The sequence below is a fragment of the Triticum aestivum genome, chromosome 5A, assembly GCF_018294505.1.
Source record: "Triticum aestivum cultivar Chinese Spring chromosome 5A, IWGSC CS RefSeq v2.1, whole genome shotgun sequence".
Lineage (NCBI taxonomy): Eukaryota > Viridiplantae > Streptophyta > Magnoliopsida > Poales > Poaceae > Triticum > Triticum aestivum.
In genome coordinates this window covers 64957970-64980546 of record NC_057806.1, presented here as the reverse complement: position 1 = coordinate 64980546, position 22577 = coordinate 64957970, and positions in this window count along the sequence as shown.

The window sequence follows — 22577 nt, the reverse complement described above, 5'->3', positions numbered from 1 at the left end:
TGGAGGGCGGCCATGACGTGCTACTGGAGCGGGTGGCCGAGCTCCTGGGCTTCGCCGCCTCGGGGGCTCACCCCTTTTCCACCCAGCTCCTGTCTCAAGCCCAGGGCCCCCCGCACGGGGGCTCCGCGCGCACCCGCGGGCCCCAAGGCTACTCCGACGCCAGTGAGGCTGTCAGCACCGGACCGGCGGCGGCGCTGCCCCCGCCGCCGGCCCGCGAAGAAGAAGGACCCGACGCGACCCGTGGCCCCGGAGGACGGCCGCGTTGCCACCCCGCAGCAGGCATGACAGGTGGGACCGCGTGGCACGCGGGGCGTCACGGCATGGCACACGGGATGACGGCAACGGAAGAGTACGTGCCCCTCATGATGGACCAAGGACACCCTCACGAGGACGGACAAGGCTCGCTCCTCGGCCCAGGCTGGGGGGACGAGGCAATGGAAGCTGAGCCCTTCCAGGAGCTCCGGGACGAACCCGCTGGCCACGCTGGAGGCAACGATTATCGGGCACCGCTAACTCTTCAGGGGCAGGTATACGCTAACCATGAATCGCAGGAGGTGCGGGTCGCCGCGGCAAGCAGCTGCCCCGCTCCCACAGTCTCCTACCCCTCAGGAGGAGGGCGCAGGGGGCTACAGGAGAGGGGCCGGGATCCGACATCACCACCGCGGCGTTCGGAGCAAGGCGTTCTCAGGAGGTAGGCCCTCTGCTGGGGAGGTGCCTCAGGGCCTGCCCCTGGCAGAGGACCCGTGGTCGTCGGGGGAACCGCTGGCGACCGCTCTACCCCATCGGGCGGCGTCCTGGGTTCCGGTCGTTGCTGATGGCACTAGAGTGTGGCGCAAGGCAGGGCCCTCGTCTGGTGATATGAAGCAAGGCCAGTACCTATGAAGAAGGCCCAGTGCCTGTGAAGCTCGCCGCCCCGTGACACTCTCACGTAATAATGAGTGGGGCTGTACACGCCCCGGAGTCTCAGGGGTGCCGGCCTCAGGCCCTGGGGCTCCCTCCCACGCCCAGTGTATAGCACTTAGCTCCGCGCTGGTGAGAAGACGTCCAAGACTAGATTAGGTGCCGGACGCGGCCTTTTGTCTGCCTTTTGTTGCCTTTCCTTTTGGCTATAGCTTTTCTCTCGCTGGATTTAAGTTGGATTCGAATTTGAGATTTGCGTGTGTTCGGGGAAGGGGTGCTTGTTCTCGCTCGAGCTATTTCTCGCGTTCTGGTTACCACTTCGCCACAGCTGCCTCCCCTCGCGAGCCCCTCGCGAGTCAGGTCAGGCCAGGCTCATGCGCAGCCCAGGCTGCCGCTGTCAATCCCTCGCGAGATGACCTTCTGGTGCTTGCGGAGGTTGTCTTCTCATAAAAAGGCCCAGAGCCTGTGAAGCAAGGAGAGTGCCTGTGAAGCCCTCGCATTCTGGAAAAGGCCCAGAGCCTGTGAAGCAAGGCGAGTGCCTGTGAGGCCCTCGCGTTCTGGAAAAGGCCCAGAGCCTTTGAAGCAAGGCGGGTGCCTGTGAAGCCCTCGCGTTCTGGAAAAGGCCCAGAGCCTGTGAAGCAAGGTGAGTGCCTGTGAGGCCCTCGCGTTCTGGAAAAGGCCCGGAGCCTGTGAAGCAAGGCGAGTGCCTGTGAAGCCCTCGCGTTCCGGAAAAGTCCCAGAGCCTGTGAAGCAAGGCGAGTGCCTATGAAGCCCTCGCGTTCTGGAAAAGGCCCAGAGCCTGTGAAGAAGGCCAACGCCTGTGAAGTTTCTCATCAAGCAACGATCTCACATCCTGAGGACTCAACCAGAGAGCACCCAAGGCGTCGCACCTTCCCGCAGGCCGCATCGGAGCTAGCGTGGAGCAAAGGTAAACCAGCCCACCATCAGGCGCGCGCGCAATTTGACTACTACTGATATGATGGACACGGGTTTTTACATGAGGGGCTTCCCCTCCCAAAATGCTCTCACAAGCCATCAGGTTAAAGGCCTGAGTTCTATTCATGCAGGGTGAAAAAGACATGAGCGATACACACTCAGTCGGACCAATCCCCCAACGCATCCTCGGGGGCGCCTCCCGAGCTGTCGCTGGCATCACTGAACTCGCCCTCGTTGTCTGCGTCACCGTCAGCGGCGTCGGGGCCATCCACCACGCCACCCTCGTCGGCAGCCACGATCACGTCATCATCATCCGAAGCGAAGGCGCGAACAAGAGCGTCCACATTGTCCTCCACCCACTTCGCCAGGTCGCCTCGGACGGCCTGGGGAACTGGGGCGATGGCGGCATCAAAGTCGAAGCGGTGATCCATGTTCTGGAGATGGCTGAAGACACGGGAAAAGGCGCGCCTGAGCAGAGCGCGGCTCCTCTCCTCCACCAACCTGTCGGCCCTGACCGACCGTGCCTCCAGCTGCGTCACCACAGTGGTGAAGAACTGCGGGTTGCCGGCATAGTTGATCGTGTGTGGCTCACCGACGGCTGCCTCATAGATATTGCCTGTGGCCGCGTTAGCCCTCTCCCTGAGCGTGGTGAGCATGGGGCCGTGCGCGTGCTCCAGGATTCGCCGCTGGCGTATTTCGTCAGCATTCTGACGCTCAACGGCCTCAGCCTCTTCCATCCGCTGGCGAAGACGGAGCACCTCGGCTTGGGAGGCAGCCAACTCCTTCTGCGCTGCCTCGAGGGCGGCCCGGGAGGCGTCGGCCCGCTGCGTTGCCTCATCCCGTTGGGCCCTCAGGGCTGCGGTTCTGCCCTCGGCTTTGACCCGGATCATCCCCAGCTTCCCCTCGAACTCACGCTCGAGACCTTGGCGCGCTGTCGCCACCCGACGACAAACCTCCTCCAGGATACGCGCTTCCCGCGCAGCGACATCATCTTCTGCCTACGTCACCAGGCACTCCCTCGTCTCCAGCCGCTCATACTCACGGGTGCGTTCGGCGGCTTCCAGCACCAGCGCTTCCTCGCGCTTTTGAAGCTCAACCGAGTGGCCAGAAGCCACCTTCATCGATGCGAGGGCTGCCTCGCACAGCTCCGCTTGCTCCTCCAGCGAGTGGCACCGGGCCAGGAGCTCACGAGCCCGCTCCTCCGCCGCCTCTCGCCACCCGTCAGCTCTCCGGGCCTCCTCGATGGCCTGGGAACAGGCCACTCGAGAGGCCCCCAGCGACGCCTTTGCCTCTTCATCATCGAGGTCACGCTGACGACGCGCGAGGGCGATGGCGGCCTCCAGCTCGCGCCTCCCTGCGGCCAGCCGCAGGCGCTCGGCCTCCAGGCGAGCGTCTTCATCAGCAAGCTCCTCCCCAAGCAAGTCCACTGCGTCGGCTGCTCGTCGAAGGAACCCTTGGCGGCGAGCGCGGCGCTCCCGGGCGTGCTTCGAAGCACGTTTCCCTCGAGAGGGAGCCAGGCAAGGAAGGTCAGACCAGCGGGAGTTCGTCAACAAGGCCATTCAAGAACTACAGGAGTCGAGGATCATGAGAGGTTGTCGTCGTCCACCAGTTGTGGCCCCACATCCAGGCGAGGATGGTGGGCTGCGCGTCTACGTCAACGTACCAGGGCTCAATCAGATCGCCACAACAGAGCGTCTCCGGCCCTCGCAAGGGGGGCGCTGCGGAGGTCCACCCCACAGCTATGTTCGCATGCCTTACGGCCTGCCGAGCGTGGCTGCGGCGTGCCAGCGCCTCATGAGGGGAATCATGGAGGCTCAGGAAGACAGGCGTTCCGCGGCCATGGCGGAGATGAAGACAGCTCGCGAGGAGCCACCAGCGCCTCCGGAGCCTCCCGAGGCCCCGGGGCCTGGGGGCTCATGAGGATCGGCTTCCGCAACCCACCGAGTCTGCTGCACCAGCGCCACTTCACCGACGACACCCTCAGGTGACATCTTTCAAGCCTCATTCCCAGCTGGGAGCGCCCTCCCAGGGTTGCATCACTCCCAGGCCGCGTGGGTCCGTCCATGCGGCATGTATCTGTTTTATTTCCCAGTTGTTAGTTTGCCTTGTTAGGGGCGCCCCTCGGGCTGCATCATCCCCAAGCCGCTGGGTCTAGGCCCAGCGGCGTGTATCTCCCTCGCGTTTATTTCCAACTATGCATTCGCCTACCACGCTTGATTGCTTGATGCCCGTTCGTGGCAACCCTTCTTCTCCATGTCGACTACTTGCACGTTAAAGGGGGGGTGCCTGAGCATCGCGACTTAGGGCTCTTACTGGCTCTCCAGCCCTCACCCTCTGGCCTTGTCCACGGCATCGCGACCTGGCATACCAGCGACGGCTGAGACAAGCTCTAGGGCCGGGACCCGAGGACGTAGAGTACCGGCATCTAACCAAATTTTGCAGGGACACATCTCAAGATATGGCCCAGTGCCAGGCGCAACCCGCCTAGAGGTAGGGCCTCGTGAGTCCCGCGCTGGCTCACGGGTGCCCTGATACACCTCACCTGCTCCAACCAGCAAGCTCTTGAGTGACTAACAAACGACTGATGACTGCCATGGCAACCCCATCTTCTTTCTGTGATGACTCTGCAGGATCCTTGGAGGGAACCGCGCTAGCCAAGGCCCTCACGAGGTTCCCTTCGCCCTCGCCCGCGCGAACCGCTTGCACGTTAAAGGGGGGGGGTGCCTGAGCATCGCGACTCAGGGCTCCTACTGGCTCTCGAGCCCTCACCCTCTGGCCTTGTCCACGGCATCGTGACCTGGCATACCAGCGATGGCGGAGACCAGCTCGAGGGCCGGGACCCGAGGACGTAGAGCAGAAAGGGGAGCAGAGGCGAGGGAGAAGGGGCTCGCGAGGACCCTGCCGAGCGATTCCGCTCCTGCCTACACGCGGACCCGACGGCACACCAGGAGTGATCCCCGATCCTTAAGATAAGTCACCACCCAAAGCATTGGCTACCGTGGCACCACCCCCGCACCTAAAGCAATTCCGTACTAGTGATGTTGCTTCCCTTTCTCACCAAGCGACGGCTGCTTGGGCGCCAAAGGGGACCTCCTGAGCATCGCGACTCAGGGGCTCTTACCGGACCCCGGGTCGCTCACCTCCTGGCCTTGACCACGGCATCGCGACCTGGCATACCAGCGACGGCTGACGCCGCCTTGGGACTGGGACCTGTCGATGCAGAGCACCAAGCCCTCGCGAGGTGCGAAAGGGAGGACTGAACTACAACGGGATTAGCGACTCGCACAGATCCATAGCAAAAGGTCATATACTAACAAACGGGACCACAGACACCTTACAAGCCCCCACGGGGCGCATTTTGATTCCTCGCAGGGAAGAAATCCTAAGGGATGCTAACTACACGAGCTCTTGCAAAAGACGCCATCATCAATAGTGGGCCGTCAGGCACCAGCGCCAACTCCATCCAGATCAGGGTCGGCGACGGCCTAACGAGTCCGCCCAGCTCCGGGAGTGGCGCCGACTCGGGGGCTCGTAGCTGTCGTCGCTCGTCTTCGGAGTCGCGAAGACTTCGCTGGAGTCGCTGGACCCTCCGGCGCCTCCGCCAAGGGAGTAGTCGATGGGCCTAGCCCTCACCAGGGCGAGGTCCTGGCCACCTCTCCCGCGGCAACACTCCAGCCGGCGCCCGTTCGCGTCGAAGACCTTGAGGAACATCACCGCAGCCCCATCGTAGTCCAAGTGAACCGCGAAGACGCCCCTTTTCCCTGCAAACCCGGGCGATCTCCCTCCAGCCGCGGGACATGTAGACCTCGCCCGGGGCAGCGACCACGACCTTTGCCTCGATCGCGAGGGCGCTGCAGTCGGCGTGCTGCAGCCACAGCTCCAGGGGCCCTCCTGGAGGGATGATGGAGGCAAAGAAGGAAGGCAGACGAATCCAGGACTGGAGAGGAATGGTGACGTGGAGCACGAACTCTTGGGAGGAGCCCTCGGCATGGACTCCAGGAGGGACGACCCACGCCTTCGTGATCCGACGGCGCCTACGATGGCGCCGACCATGGAGATTGGCATCAACGCCTTCGGGGCCCTCGACGTGGGCGTACAAGGGAAGCGGGAACCCCGGCGGAAGCCGCTCGCACCAGGGCCTCGCCACCTCCTGATGGTCTTCCTCGTCCCGGCTGCAAAGGGCGAGCCGCTTCTTCGGCGGGAGAGGGTCTGGCCCCTCTCGGGGAGCCTTTCCCTTCTCCGCTGCAGAGAACCGGCGAATTGGAGCCATCACACCAAGACGGAGCAAGAATTGAGGCAAGGGAGAAAACAAGGAGAGATGGACGGGAAGGGCACGCGCCGTGCCGTACTTATAGCCGACGAAGGCCAACCGCCGGCCTCCACGATCACAGGTAATCGTAACACGATCTGCATGCAGGGACTTGTCCAACTCGCGCGATCACCGAGGCATCGTGGGGAAGTGGAGCCTAGGGCCGTAGGCTGTTAGGGCCCGCAGCACTTTGCCCTTGCCCTTCCGCCCCTCGGCACGGCCAAGTCCATGCGCACCTTGGGCCCGGGGGCTACTGTCGGTGTTCTGGGAACGGGGGTCCCCAGACTTGCCTGCCTGCAGCCTGTGGCGTGGCTCAAATGGGGGCCCAGCACGGCCCATCTTCATCAACACAAGACTCAAGACCCTCGCGAGGGGCCAAGCCTCGCGAGGCGGACGACACGGCGCATCCTCAGGCGGAGCCTCATCAGGCTGGCTCACGAGGAGGCGGAGATATCGAGGCAGGGTACCTCGCGAGGTGCCCGTGACGCAAGCCATGACGACTCTGGGTGCCAGACGGATGCCAGCACGCGCAGCGTCCTTCTTTCCTCTTTGGTGCAAAGGGGACAACTGCAGCCGCGGAGTACCAAGGCATCAGGCAAAGGTTGCCATTTCGGTGCAACGAGACCAAGACCAGGCGGACCACGAGACGGAGTTCACCATGGAGCCCAGCACGGCGTCATCACCAGAGCCTTTGGCAGGCGGAGACCAACTTTAGTCAGGATAAGTGTACTCGCTGTCCCCCTTCAAATTAGCCCGCCATTGTTGGCTCCCTTCCCGCTCAATATTTGGGAAGAGGACCAGGGCCTCTATAAATAGGACTAGCCACCCACATAGCAAGGGGCCCCCGGGGGATCATCTTGTCCAGACGGTCGACAAGTGGGAGAGAAAGAGAGGGAGAGAGAGGGAGACTGAGCTCCTCCTAGCAGTTCATCACCTCAGCCAAGAACAGACCCTCGCGAGGCTGTTCCCCCTTGTATTGTTCATCATCTACAGCCCCAAGAGGCAATCCACCAACCACACACTGGATTAGGGTATTACACCACAATGGTGGCCCGAACCAGTATAAATCTTGTGTCCCTTGTGTAGTTCTTTTAGTAGTTTAGATCCTTGCGAGACGGAGAGGTAGAAGGCGTGATCTCCGCGCGCACCCCAGTGTTCGAACCTCAAGGGTCTGCCGGAACCCACGAATCCGACAGATCCCTCTAGTCTCCCTCGCGAGGCGGGTCTTGCCAGTGATCCTCGTGAGGTCGACCGCGTCACCCTTGGCGCGGGCAGTGGTCTTCCCAACATCCTGCGTTCCTTCCTCATCCTCGACCGTAGCCCCGGTCACCGTGGTCGGGGCGACGGCCGATCCTTCCTTCTTGCACGGCTCGGAGCTCTTGACATTCGTTGGTGTTGTGGGTGTGGAGGTCGTGGTACACACAGTACCGACTGCCCTTGGAAGGTTCGGGCTGATCTCTGCCCCGCTTGGTGTCTGGTTCTGCCGCGAGCACGGCAGCCCCCTTGCGTTTCACATCCTTGGCCTTGGGCTTCTTCTCTTCTGGGTCCGCGGCAGGCAGCTCGAGGAGGGAGAGACGCCCTTCTTCAGCCCTGGCGCACTTGGTTGCCAAGTTGAACAACTCCAAGGAAGTGCACAGGTCTTCATGCATCGCCAGCTCCTCCTTCATCTTGACGTCGTGCACGCTGTCGGAGAAGGCTGAGATGATGGCCTCCTCGGTCACCTTGGGAATCTTGAGGCGTGCGTTGTTGAAGCGCTGGATGTACTTCTGCAGGGTCTCTCCGGGTTGTTGCTTGATGCGGTGCATGTCACTCACGGCGGGTGGCCGGTCGCGCGTACCTTGGAAGTTGGCGATGAAGCGGGTGCGCATCTCGTCCCAGGAGGAGATCGTGCCTGGAGCCAGGTTCAGGAGCCAGGTGTGGGCCCCGTCCTTGGGCGCCATGGGAAACCAGTTCGCCATGACCTTCTCGTCTCCGTTGGCAGCTTCGATGCCCAGCTCATAGAGCTGGAGGAACTCCGCGGGGTCGGCCGTGCCGTCGTAACGAGGAGGCAGGTCTAGCTTGAACTTGTCGGGCCACGCGACGCTGCGTAGCTCGGTGGTGAAGGCACGGCAGCCTGTTGTGGCCACGGGAGGCCTTGGGTGACGGAGAGCTTGGTCTTGCATGTCCCCACGCGCTACAGCTGGGAGCAGCGCGGGGTCTTGACATGCGGGAGCAGGAACATGGTCGTGACGTGCTGGAGCAGGGAGCGCCTGGGCAGCTTCTTGCGGGCGAGGGACTTCTTGGCAGCTCTGCTCTTGCCGTGCTAGCACCTGACGGAGCGGGTTCCGCCCAGGGGCGACGCGCCTTGGAGCCATGGCGCCTTCTTGAGGAGGAGGCGGCTGGGGCACCGCCGGAGCTTTGTCGCCCGCGCGGGGCGGGGTGCGGTGGAGCGGAACGGGCGGCGCAGGAGAGCCCCCTGCGGCGTGGACGAGTTCGGCGACGCGGTCGAGCCATTCTTCGTAGACGTCGTCGACGGGACGGTAGCGCAGGAGCTCTTTTGCCGCGATGAGTGCAGCTCGAGCCTCCATGGGTGCGCGGAGCGCGCGGGACGAAGAACCAGCTGGGGTGAGCGAGGGAGTAGCGGTGCGGCCGTCTTGCTGCACGGACGGATGCTGAGACGACGCTTGCTGCTCGTTCCCCGCCGGGCCGGTGGCGGCGTTGACGGCAGGTGACGGGGAACGGCGAGGACGCCCGCCGACAGGAGCCGTCTGGGCGACGCGAGAAGCGAGAGCGGCTCGGCGCTCGGCGCGGGCCCGACGAGCGTCAGACATGGACGCGATGGTCGGAGGAGAACGGGGTGGTGGAAGACGAATTCCGACGCACCCCTACCTGGCGCGCCAAATGTTGGATTTCGGGTTCCAGCAGACCCTTGAGGTTCGAACACTGGGGTGCGCACGGAGATTTCGCCTTCTACCTACCTGCACCCCTCCGCCTCGCTAAGATCTAAGCTATGGAAAGAACAACACAAGAGACATAGGGTTTATACTGGTTCGGGCCACCGTTGTGGTGTAATACCCTACTCCAGTGTGTGTGGTGTGGAGGATTGCCTCTTGGGCTGATGATGATGAGCAATACAAGGAAGAACAGCCTCGCGAGGGTCTGTTCTTGGCTGAGGGGATGAACTTCTAGGAGGAGTTCAGTCACCCTTCTCTCTCTCTCTTCTCGATTCTCTCTTCTCGATTCTCTCTTCTTGATTCCGATTTCGATCTCAGCTTGTTTCTGGGTTGGCCGATTCTAGATCCCCCCTACCCTGGGGGTGGCTAGTCCTATTTATAGGCAAAGGCCCTGGGCCTCTTCCCAAATATTGAGCGGGAAGGGCGCCAACAATTGGCCATTTTGAAGGGGAACATCTGGTACACTTATCCTGACTAAAGTTGGTCCTCGCCTGCCAAAGGCTCTGGTGGTGAAGCTGGCTTGGGCTCCACAATGACTTCCTCCCTGCCGTTGGACTGGTCTTGGTCTCGTTGCACTGAAACGGGTGCCTTTGCTTGATGCTCTCGCCTGCGCTTGCTCCCTTTGCACCAAAGAGGAAAGGAGGACACTGCGCGGCTGGCGCCCGCCTGGCACCTTTGGTCGTCATGGCTTGCGTCATGGGCACCTCGTGAGGTACCCCGCCTTGATCTCTCCGCCTCCTCGCGAGCCAGCCTGATGAGGCCGTGCCTGAGGAAGCTCCGTGTTGTCCGCCCCGCGAGGCTTGGCCCCTCGCGAGGGTCTTGGGTCTGTGTTGATGAAGATGGGCCGCGCTGGGCCCCCTTTTGAGCCACGCCGCAGGCCGCAGGCAGGCAAGTCTGGGGACCCCCGTTTCCAGAACGCCGACACTGCCCGCAGGATCCATTTCTGCTCCCCCGCATTGACCAGATAGTCGACTCCACTACAAAGTGTGACCTATTGTGCTTCCTAGATGCCTTCTCAGGCTATCACCAGATCAAGATGGTGTAGAAGACGTGGAAAAGACAGGTTTCCTGACCCCGTGTGGAGTGTACTGCTATACGTGCATGCCATTTGGGTTGCGCAATGCAGGCGCAACCTTTCAGCGGCTGATGCACATCGCCTTAGGCTGGCAACTCGGGAGGAATGCTGAAGCTTACGTCGATGACATTGTGGTGAAGTCTCGTGAGGCAAGAACCCTGATACAGGACCTGGAGGAAACCTTTGCGAGCCTCAATGAAGTGGACCTACGGCTCAACCCAGAGAAGTGCGTGTTTGGAGTCCCCTCGGGCAAGCTCCTGGGTTTCCTCGTGTCCCACAGGGGCATCGAGGCCAACCCGGAGAAGGTCAAGGCAGTCGAAGACATGAGCCCGCCAAGGACCCTCAGAGAAATGCAGAATCTCACCAGGCATGTAACTGCGCTAGGGCGCTTCATCTCCAAGCTGGGGGAACGAGCGTTGCCCTTCTTCAAGCTGATGAAGAAAAAGGGCCCCTTCGAATGGACTGAAGATGCCGACAAGGCATTCCAAGACCTCAAGAGGTACCTTACCAGCCCACCAGTGATGGTAGCTCCGTGTCCTCGGGAACCCCTAGTGCTCTACCTTGCGGCCACCCCCTACTCCGCTAGCGCAGCCCTGGTGGCGGTCAGGGAGGAGCGCTGCGCCAAGGCCGCATCGACCGTCCGAACTGAAGCAAAGCAGAGCCGGGAGGGCCTCGCGAAGGCCGCAACCGCAGCCGGAAAGGAACAGCCGCAGCAGGAGAATGCACCCGGAGCAGGAGAGGCCTCTTCAGGCGACCAAGCACTGGGGGCTCCGTCGTCTCAAGAGACGCCTCGTCCTCTGGAGGCCGCAAGCTGCGCCAGCACCCTCAACCTCATCGAGCATCCCGTGTACTTCGTCAGCATGGTGCTACGGGACGCAAGGGCACGGTATCCCATGCCTCAAAAACTCCTCCTCGCGCTACTAGTAGCCTCACGCAAGTTGCGCCACTACTTCCAAGGCCATCCCATCAAAGTTGTCTCAGCATACCCCTTGGAAAGAGTACTCAGGAGCCCCAACTCAGCTGAGAGGGTTGCTGAATGGAACATTGAACTACATGCATTTCAGCTAGAATTCAGTACGACCAGAGTCATCAAGGGAGCCGCACTTGCGGATTTCGTGGCAGAATGGGCAGAAGCGCCGGGTCCCGAGGTAGGCGAAGACCGATCACTTTCCTCGAGAAGTGAAGCACCGGACGGCTAGGTCATGTACTTTGATGGGGTGTTCTCCCGACACGGTGCGGGAGCTGGCGCAGTGCTCGTATCCCCTACCCAGGACAAACTCTACTACGCCGTACAACTCTGCTTCCAGCACGGAGAAATGGTCTCCAACAACATAGCGGAGTACGAAGGCCTAATAGCAGGCTTGAAGGCCGCAATTGCCTTAGGAGTAAAGCACCTCATCATCAAGGGCGATTCGCAGCTCCTCTTCAACTTCTCCAACAAGATATACGAGCCAAAGGACAAGCACATGGAAGCCTACCTCGCTGAGGTTCGCAAGATGGAGAAACAATTCTGGGGGCTGAAGTTGCAGCACGTGCCCCGCAGCACCAATCAGGAAGCTGATGACATTGCCAAGAGGGCATCTGGGCGGCTGCCTCAGTAGCCTGGCGTCTTTGAGGAGCGGCTCTTCAAACCCTCGGAGGTGCCGTCACTGTCGAGCACGGCGCAACCAAGGGAGGAGCTCCCTTAGCCGCTTGCCTCAGGAGCCCCGGTCTGCGGCCCGTCCTCGGGGGCACGCCTGCTCCTGGCGTTAGAGCCTCAGGAAGGGCGAGGGAGTCCTGGATTAAGGGGTGTCCGGATAGCCGGACTATAACCTTTGGCCGGACTCTTGGACTATGAAGATACAAGATTGAAGACTTCGTCCCGTGTCCGGATGGGACTTTCCTTGGTGTGGAAGGCAAGCTTGGCAATATGGATATGTAGATCTCCTCCCATTGTAGCCGACTCTTTGTAACCCTAGCCCTCTTCGGTGTCTATATAAACCGGAGGGTTTTAGTCCGTAGGACACAACAACCACAACATACAATCATACCATAGGCTAGCTTCTAGGGTTTAGCCTCTCTGATCTCGTGGTAGATCTACTCTTGTACTACCCATATCATCAATATTAATCAAGCAGGACGTAGGGTTTTACCTCCATCAAGAGGGCCCGAACCTGGGTAAAACATCGTGTTCCCTGCCTCCTGTTACCATCCTCCTTAGACGCATAGTTCGGGACCCCCTACCCGAGATCCGCCGGTTTTGACACCGACATTGGTGCTTTCATTGAGAGTTCCTCTGTGTCGTCGCTATTAGGCTTGATGGCTCCTACTATCATCGATAGCGATGCGGTCCAGGGTGAGACTTTTCTCCCGGACAGATCTTCATGTTCGGCGGCTTTGCACTGCGGGCCAATTCGCTTGGCCATCTAGAGCAGATTGAAAGTTACACCCCTGGCCACCAGGTCAGGTTTGGAAGCTTAAACTACATGGCCGATATCCGTGGAGATTTGATCTTTGACAGATTCGAGCCTCTGCCTTGTGCGCCACGCGGTCACAATAAGCATGACTTAGCTCTCCCATCGGACATTGTTAAGGAGATCGCACCGGCAGCCGCTCCGACCCTCAATTCGGAGCCAGTTGCGCCTTCCGCGGACGGGTGGATGGACCCCGCCACGGAGGCCTTACCCTCAGCGGCAATCGAGCCGAACATCGACCTTGCCTTGCACGAGAGCCATGTTGTTAAACTGCTGGATCCTTCTCCGGCCACGGACTTCGAACCGCCTGAGCCCGTTCCTATCGAATCCGATTGGGCGCCGATCATGGAGTTTACCTCCACGGATATTTTTCAGCACTCGCCCTTTGGCGACATACTAAACTCATTAAGGTCTCTCTCCTTGTCAGGAGGATCCTGGCCGAACTATGTCCGGCAGGACTGGGACGCGGACGACGAAGAAATTCGAGGCCCACCCACCACCCACTTGGTAGCCACTGTCGATGACTCAACCGACATGCTCGACTTCGACTCCGAAGACATCAACGGTATGGACGACGATGCGGGAGGCGAAGAGGAACCACCACCCACAGGGCACTGGACGTCCACCTCATCACATGACGTATACATGGTGGACACACCAAAAGAAGACGACGACGAGGAACGGAAGGACGCAACGAAGGCTTGTCCCCTCGAGAAGCAGTCAAAGCGGCGGTGTAAGCGCCGCCCCAAATCCCGCCTTGGAAGAAATGACGATCATACAGACCCAGCGTTGGAACAGGGCGAACCACTGCCGGACCACGGCAATACGGAGAATCAAACCGAACAAACCGATTCTTTCAAAGATAATAGTCCGGATGACATAACGCCAGACAGGCACCTGGAGCAGCAGAATGCCCGTCAAAGGCTTGTTGCCACCGCGAGGAGTCTGAAAAAGCAGAAGCAAGGGCTCAAGGCTATGCAGGACACACTCCAAATCAGATGGAGTAAAGTACTCAATACAGCAGCGAAGTATGGTGGTAATCGCCCCACCAAGAGCTACTCGAAGCGGAAGTTGCTACCCGAATTCGATGAGGAGGCCCTAGATCCCCCACAACCAAAAATCAAAATGGCCACCTGGCCGGATAGACGACCTCACGGCCAACATAGAGCGGCAAAAAACGCCACTCACAAGCCAATACGCGATCCACGTGAGGGCTCGCACCAAAAGGACGGCGCAACCAGATCCATCTATGGACCACGCAAGCGCGCCCCAGCATACGATGTAACACAACAAACATCCAAACAACGCGGTACACCCAGATACAGGGGTGCCGCACACCCCCTATGTTTCACCGATGAGGTGCTGGACCATGAATTTGCAGAGGAATTCAAACCCGTAAACATAGAGGCATACGACGGAACAATAGACCCTGGGGTCTGGACTGAGGACTATATCCTCCATATCCATATGGCTCGAGGAGATGATCTCCACGCCATCAAGTACTTACCCCTCAAGCTCAAAGGGCCAGCTCGGCACTAGCTTAAAAGCCTCCCCGAAAACTCCATTGGAAGCTGGGAAGAGCTCGAAGACGCTTTTCGGGCAAATTTTCAAGGGACTTATGTCCGACCCCCGGATGTGGACGATTTGAGTCATATAACTCAATAGCCCGGAGAGTCAGCCCGAAAGCTTTGGAATAGGTTTCTTACTAAGAAGAACCAAATAGTTGACTGTCCGGACGCCGAAGCCTTGGCAGCTTTTAAGCATAGCGTCCGCGACGAATGGCTTGCCAGACACCGCGGCCAAGAAAAGCCAAGAACAATGGCAGCATTAACAAGCCTCATGACCCGCTTTTGCGCGGGTGAGGACAGCTGGCTAGCCAGATGCAGCACCAGCGACCCAAGCACATCTGAAGTTAGAGATGAAACAGGAAATCACGACGCAGCAAAAATAATAAGCGTTAGAATAAAGAAGACATCCCGAAGAGCACGACAGTAAACGCCGGATTCCGAAGCTCTCAGCCAGGTCAGCAAAAGCCGCCCTCTAAAAGCGCCAGAGATGAACTGTCCAGCCTGAACAAAATTCTGGACCAAGTATGTCAGATCCATAGCACCCCTAGTAAACCCGCTAATCATACCCACAAAGAATGTTGGGTCTTCAAGCAGTCCGGCAAGCTCAACGCCATACACAGGGGGGAGGATACACCAAGCGAAGATGAGGATGAGCCTCTCAAGCAAGACACTGGGGAACAAAAGAAGTTTCCATCAAAAGTCAAAACAGTCAACGTATTACACGTGATCAAGGGAAGCAAAGCGGCCCTCCCAGATAAATATGCCCAAGGGCCTATCACCGCGAAATCCTGCCACTGGTCGGCTTAACCGGTCACTTTCGACCATCGTGATTACTCAGCAAGTATCCGGCTGCAGGATGGGCTCCCCTGGTATTAGACCCAATAATTAACGGATACCACTTTACATGAGTCCTAATGGACGGTGGCAGGAGTTTAAACCTGATATACCAGGATACAATCCTCGAAATGGGGATAGACCTAATTAAAATCCGCCATAGCAACACTACCTTTAAAGGAGCAACGACAGGCCCAGGGGCTCACTGCACGGGCTCCCTGCTACTAAAAGTTATATTCGGCTTCCCCGATAACTTCCATAGAGAACATTTAACCTTCCACATTGCTCCGTTCCAAAATGGTTATCAAGCACTACTTGGACGTGAAGCTTTTGCTCGCTTTAATGCAATACTGCATTACGCTTCCCTCACGCTCAAGATGCCCGGTCCACGTGGTATCATTACAGTGAATGGAAATATTAAGTGATCTTTGCGCGCCGAAAAGAATGCGACTGCCTTAGCAGCCGCACACTAAAAACGGCCTCACCAACTAAAGCATTCGATAGGTCGTCAAGACCACGGACACGGTTAGACGAGTCCGGCGCAGCTATATGTAATTCATACCGGATTGAGGGTCACACCCCTATTACAAATACAAGGGGCTCAACGCGTCCAGACAAGCGGCAATTTTTTACTCATTTTTTATACATGGTTTCTTTAAAAAAACCACCTTTTTTGCACGACAACTTTTTCACCTAAGTTCCTTTCTTTTACAGATGACCATCATGCTACACCCGTCTAGGATACGGCACAACGGAGACACAGGCGCAGACGTGCAGCACGGACCCACTCCAAGGATTCTTTTTAGATTAAGACCCTGCGTAAACCTTTTTTACTGTCTCTTGTTGATACACATCCCTCGAATTCTCAGTGCAATTGAGAAGGATGCTGACGTCTTGGCATGTGGCCACGTCAGAATAATACACGTACCTGGACACAAGGGGCTTCTTATAAAGGGCACTATTTAGGCCTGGTTTATACCATAAAGACCGAATACCTTAGGGAGTGTTCGGCATCGCGACTTTGGCCTTATATGCATCAGCTCCGAATCATTGTCTTTCGACAAATGTTGAGTTTGCCCGGCTCCTGTGTTTTGGTGCCTTACGTTCCGCTCTATCGGCTAAGGCAGCACCAGGAGAACTACTGCGATTGTGCCCTGGTTCATCCGGACGAGCACCTCAGTAGAGAAAGCCGAAAACTGACTGTCATGATATAGCGTGAGACTGGTCAACCACTCGATGACCTATCAGAATGTTAGAATTCCTCCACCTTAACGAAGGGCCGTTTTCCGGCCAGGCATGTACGCACCCCGAGATCGGGAGAGTGCGGAGCCACCAGGGGCTATCTAGTAGCCCCACTGTCAAAATCCTATGGCTAAGTGAAAGTGTTAAAGCATTATAGTCCGGTTGCCTCGTTCGTTGCGCTATCACCTCCTTAATAGGACCAAGACGTTGGGTTAAGTGTGAACACGCGTCTTCTGTGAACACCTCCGCATTATATGATTGGGGGCTGAAGCCGACGACTGCAATCTTTTAGGTTATACACATGTATACATAAACGGCCGCACATGAGGCATCATATTACTTTCAGGCAAAAGTATAAACACAGCCTTACTATATTTCATAAAAACATCGTGTTTACAATGGGAATACATGTCATTCAAACATAATATTCTTCGAGCACTGGGACTCTATCAAACGAGAACCCTCAAGAACCTCTTCAAAATAGTGCTCAGCAGCTACTCGTCCTATGGCCGAACCTTGCGCCGCAACAGTGGTAGCATCCATCTCCGCCCAGTATGCCTTGACACGGGCAAAGGCCATCCGCGAGCCTTCTATGCACGATGACCTCTTCATCGCGTTGATGCGCGGCACCGCACCAAGGAAATGCTGCACTAAGCTGAAATAGCTGTTCGGCTTTGGCTTCTCCAGCCACAAATGATCTACAACAGACCTCATGGCGAGTCCGGACAACCTATTAAGCTCGACCCATTCGGCTAGCTGATCAGTCAAGGGAAGTGGACGCTCTAGAACGTTGAATTGCGACCAGAATAGCTTGTCCACTTCATGATCTGATTGATCTTGGAAGCATTCAACCGCATCGACAGCGCTCGCCGCCAAGTCCATATATGCGTCTGCCGAACTCCATAGACGATCCATAGGGGCATACCGCGGATCTCCGAACTTCCTCCGCAGCAGAAAGGGCTTCCTAGCCGCAATATCCCCGGCTTCGCGCAGCTCCTCCTTCTTCGCCCTCATAGCAGAGCGACTGTCTTTGGTCGCCATAGTGGCCTTCTCAAGGTCCGCTGCCTTCACTCGGTTCTCTTCTTCAAGGAACTGGCAATGGTCGGCAGTGCCTTTTAATTCTACGGCCATCTTGGCCATCTTTTCTTTGCTTTCGCAATGGGCGGCCTTCTCGGCTCTTAACTCTTCGGCCGCCTTCAAAGCAGCCGCATTACTAACCCTCGCTTGTTCCTTGGCTCGGGCGAGTTCCGCCCGAAGGGTCTCCACGGTGGCAGCTCCGTCTGCAGTCACAACATATTAAAGATACTGGCATCATGCTGCTCTTATTATGTGACATACACCAGAAAACATTACTTACCATGTGATTCGTCAAGCCGCTTGTTAACAAGCTCGATGTCGGCGTCTGCCGCATCCAGTTGCCGCTTTAATTCGGCAAACTCACTAGTCCGGCTAGCCACCGGAGCTTCCATCACCTGCACATAAAGGCAGTCTAGTTATTGCCTGGGACTATGATCCTCTGTTCGCCGCCATTCTCGATGACAACCAGAGTCTTAGGGGCTACTATCTACACAGGGCACACCTAACATGTGCGGTACTATCAAATATTATTTCACGTACCTCAAAGCCTGTCAGTAGACTCATAAAGGCTTCATGTAATCCGCTTTTGGCGGACGAAATTCTTTCCATCACCGTACCCATCAGCGTATGGTGTTCTTCTGAGATGGCCGCTCGCCCCAACAGCTCCCTCAGAATGTCCGACCGCATACCAGACGGTGCCAGACTCTTTTGTTTGCTCTCTTCGATAGCCGGACATTGGGGACTTCGGGTGACTATGGGATTATCTTCTGGCCTCACCGGATCCGGAGAGGCCCTCCGTGACAACACTTCGGGGTCGCCCGCTTCTTGAGCGGAGGAGTCTGGAGGAGGCGTTTCTCTCTCCATCATCTCCGGAAGAAGATCCCCCGAAGACGAGCTCAGCTGAGAAGGGCTAAGACCCGAACTGCATGATATATGCGGTGGTTATTCTCCTCTGAGGAAAGGTAGTATACCTTCACTATTAAAGTATTTTTTGGATCACTTACGACTCGTTGGAGGACTGATCCCCCTGCGGACTTTGTGCGGCAAGAGCACCCCCCCGAGGCAGGACCCTCTGTTGGAGACTTCTTCTCTCGTTTGGAGGCCTCGGGTTCCGGATCCTCGGAAGCAGTCCTCTTCCTTCCCCGGATATCCTCCTTTATGGAGGCGCTCATTCCCTCGGTTGGAACTGGCAGCGATGGGGGCCCACTTCCGCCCATATTGTTCCCCCCTGTATCTTCCTTCGAGGGCTCCGGGCAAGGTGCGAGCTCGAGCATCTTTTCCAATACCGGATTTTCCAAACCCTCTGGGAGGGGGGCCAAACACCGAATCATCTTCGCCTTTGTTAGCCAGTCCTGGTCAAAGAGCAATCTCTCAGAAATAACTTCATGATGAATAAAAGACGGTGTGTTCGGCTAGAGGATTACTTACTTGTTCGGCGGCGTGGTTACTGCTCAGGCCCACGTCCTCGGTAGTATCATAACTTGCACTACCACAACCAAATTAAAATCTCCCTCGAAGAGATCTTGAATGCGGCTTTGCAGTATAGGCACGTCCTTGGCTGGACCCCAGCTTAGTCCTCTGCTAATCCATGACATCAGTTGTGGTGGGGGTCCCGAGCGGAAAGCGGGGGCAGCTGCCCACTTGGCACTTCTGGGAGCCGTGATGTAAAACCACTCCCGTTGCCATAATCCGGACACCTCTGGAAAGGAACCTTTCTACCACGGAGCTCCTGCCATCTTGCTTATTGACGCGCTTCCGCACGCAGCATGTTGCCCCTTGATCATCTTCGGCTACACTTCAAAGGTCTTGAGCCACAGGCCGAAGTGAGGGGTAATGCGAAGGAAGGCCTCACACACGACAATAAATGTCGAGATGTGGAGAAAGGAGTCCGGAGATAGATCGTGGAAATCTAGCCCGTAATAGAACATCAAACCCCTGACGAAGGGATCCAGAGTGAGGCCTAGGCCTCGAAGGAAGTGGGAAACGAACACGACGTTCTCGTTGGGTTCGGGAGTAGGGACGACCTGCCCTCGAGCAGGCAGCCGATGTGAAACCTCGGCGGTCGGGTATCTGGCCTCCCTCAACTTCTTGATATCCTCTTCCGTGATGGAGGAGGGCATCCACCGGCCTTGAAGGTTTGATCCGGACATGATTGAAGATCTGGAGCACCTGACCTGGGCTTTGGGTGTTAGAACTCGAGGCGGGGGAGGGGTTCGATTGAGCACGAGAGGGAAAAAGCAAAAACCTTGTCCCTTTATAAAGAGGGTGAATATCAAGCGTCCTCTCTGTAGTCGTTTGGGACTTGCCTATAATCTAGGAGTCCTAGACACAGTTGGGTTACCCATGACCGTATTAATGAGAAGCTCGTAATTGGGGGAACACGATCTCTGCTTTGACAAGACGTGTCAAGAAACCGCCTCGCGTTATGTGTGGAGCTGGTTGAAGAAAAACGGTTCGAATAAGCACCGGGCCATGGCATAATGTCATGTGCCAAAACGTGTCAGCAGATTAAGATTTGTGTAAATATTATTCTCTCTATGGTGGTATGTGGAACTTATTTTGCAGAGCCGGACACTATCCTTGTGTTCAAAATCTTCTATGAAGTATTCAGAGGAGGAACCCGCCTTGCAATGCCGAAGACAATCTGCGCGCCGGACTCGTCGTCATTGAATCCTGGTTCAGGGGCTACTGAGGGAGTCCTGGATTAGGGGGTGTCCGGATAGCCGGACTATAACCTTTGGCCGGACTCTTGGACTATGAAGATACAAGATTGAAGACTTCGTCCCGTGTCTGGATGGGACTTCCTTGGCGTGGAAGGCAAGCTTGGCAATATGGATATGTAGATCTCCTCCCATTGTAACCGACTCTGTGTAACCCTAGCCCTCTCCGGTATCTATATAAACCGGAGGGTTTTAGTCCGTAGGACACAACAACCACAACATACAATCATACCATAGGCTAGCTTCTAGGGTTTAGCCTCTCTGATCTCGTGGTAGATCTACTCTTGTACTACCCATATCATCAATATTAATCAAGCAGGACGTAGGGTTTTATCTCCATCAAGAGGGCCCGAACCTGGGTAAAACATCGTGTTCCCTGCCTCCTGTTACCATCCGCCTTAGACGCACAGTTCGGGACCCCCTACCCGAGATCCGCCGGTTTTGACACCGACAAAGGGTGTTGGATCCTGGATCTCAAGAACTACCTGATGCAAGGGACTCTGCCGGAGAATGAGGAGGAAGCGGAGCGTGTGGCGCGGCAGGCCATAGCTTATTGCATCAAGGATGGAGAGCTCTACAAGAAGCGACCAAATGACGTGTCCCTACGTTGCATCTCCCGAGAGCAAGGGAAGAAGCTACTGGCGGACATACACGGTGGAGACTGCGGGCACCACTCGTCGTCATGAACCCTCGTCAGCAAGGCGTTCCGTAGTGGATTCTACTGGCCCACGGCGCTCGTCGACACCGTTGAGCTAGTGAAGGCTTGCGAGGCCTGCCAGTTTCACGCTAAGCAGATCCATCAGCCTGCGGGGGGTCTACAGACTATACCCCTCTCATGGCCGTTCGCAGTTTGGGGGCTGGACAGTCTGGGCCCGTTTCCTCGGGCGCCAGGGGGCTATCGCTACCTCTAAGTCACTGTGGACAAGTTCACCAAGTGGGCTGAGGTGGAAGCCGTCCGCACAATCCCGGCAGGCTCTGTGGTCAAGTTCATCAAGGGCCTCGTGAGCCGATTTGGGGTGCCCAACCGCATCATCACCGACAACGGTTCGCAATTCACCAGTAATCTCTTCAAAACGTACTGTGCTAACCTTGGAACGCAGATATGCTACGCTTCGGTAGCACACCCCCGGAGCAACGGCCAGGTCGAGCGAGACAACACAGAGGTCCTAAGGGGCCTCAAAGCCAGGACCTTTAAGAAGAAGCTGGAGGCCTGTGGCAGGGGCTGGTATGACGAGCTCCGGTCCGTGTTGTGGTCAATCCGCACAACTGCGACCAAGCCGACTGGCGAGACCCCGTTCTTCCTCGTCTACGGAGCAGAGGCTGTTCTCCCTCACGAGGTCAGGCGTCGCTCCGCACGGGTCCTGTCGTTCGACGAGACGTAGCAGGACGCCATGCAGGGGATGGATGTCGTGCTGGGGGAGGAACGCCGCCGAGAAGCCGCACTGCGAGCGGCAAGGTACCAACAGGCGCTGCGACGATACCACTGCCGCAACATCCGCCCCAGAAATCTTGAGGTAGGGGATCTCGTGCTTAGACGGGTTCTCTCCAGGGAGGGGTTGCACAAGCTCTCTCCCATGTGGGAGGGCCCATTCAAGGTTGTTCATGTCTCCAGGCCTGGCTCCGCGCGCTTGGAGACCACGGAGGGGGTACCCATCCAGAACGCGTGGAACATTCAACATCTCCGGAGGTTCTATCCCTGAGCGAGGCCTAGCGCCTAGGAAAGGCCCGGTGCCTGTGAAGAAGGCAAATGCCTGTGAAGCTGTCGTGTTTTGGGAAAGGCCCGGTGCCTGTGAAGAAGGCAAATGCCTGTGAAGCTGCCATGTTTTGGGAAAGGCCCGGTGCCTGTGAAGAAGGCAAATGCCTGTGAAGCAGCCGTGTTTTGGGAAAGGCCCGGTGCCTGTGAAGAAGGCCAATGCCTGTGAAGCTACCGCATTTCGGGAAAGGCCCGGTGCCTATGAAGAAGGCTAATTCCTGTGAAGCTCGCCGCCCGTGACACTCTCACGTAATAATGAGTGGGGCTGTACACGCCCCGGAGTCTCCGGAGTGCCGCCCTCGGGCCTCGGGGGCTCCCGCCCACGCCTAGTGGCAGCACTTAGCTCCGCGCTGGTGAGAAGACGTCGAAGACTAGAATAGGTGCCGGACGCGGCTTTTCCATTTGCTTTCTGCAGTTGGCTTGTTTATTCCCGTTTGAAGTTTTATCGGAGCAGTTGACATTCCTGGCTCGTGACTCTTTATCTTTTTCACTCGTTTGCCTAGTTTTCTCTCGCACAAGTCTCGCGAGGGAGGTTCGCGGGCACCCTCGCGAGTGTTTTCTGCCCCGATTGTTTAGAGCTTTCCTATCCGAGTCCACTACGGGAGCACCCCTCCCAGTCCGTGCCCCATGGGCATCGCAACACGAGCGCAGGACCTGGGCTGATCACCCCCACAACCAAGACCGAAAGTTACCCCTCCTACTAATCCTTGCAGGGCACGAAGCGCACGGCGAGGCCACGGCCTCGGGAGGTGAGGACCGCGTCAAGCCCCACCAAGC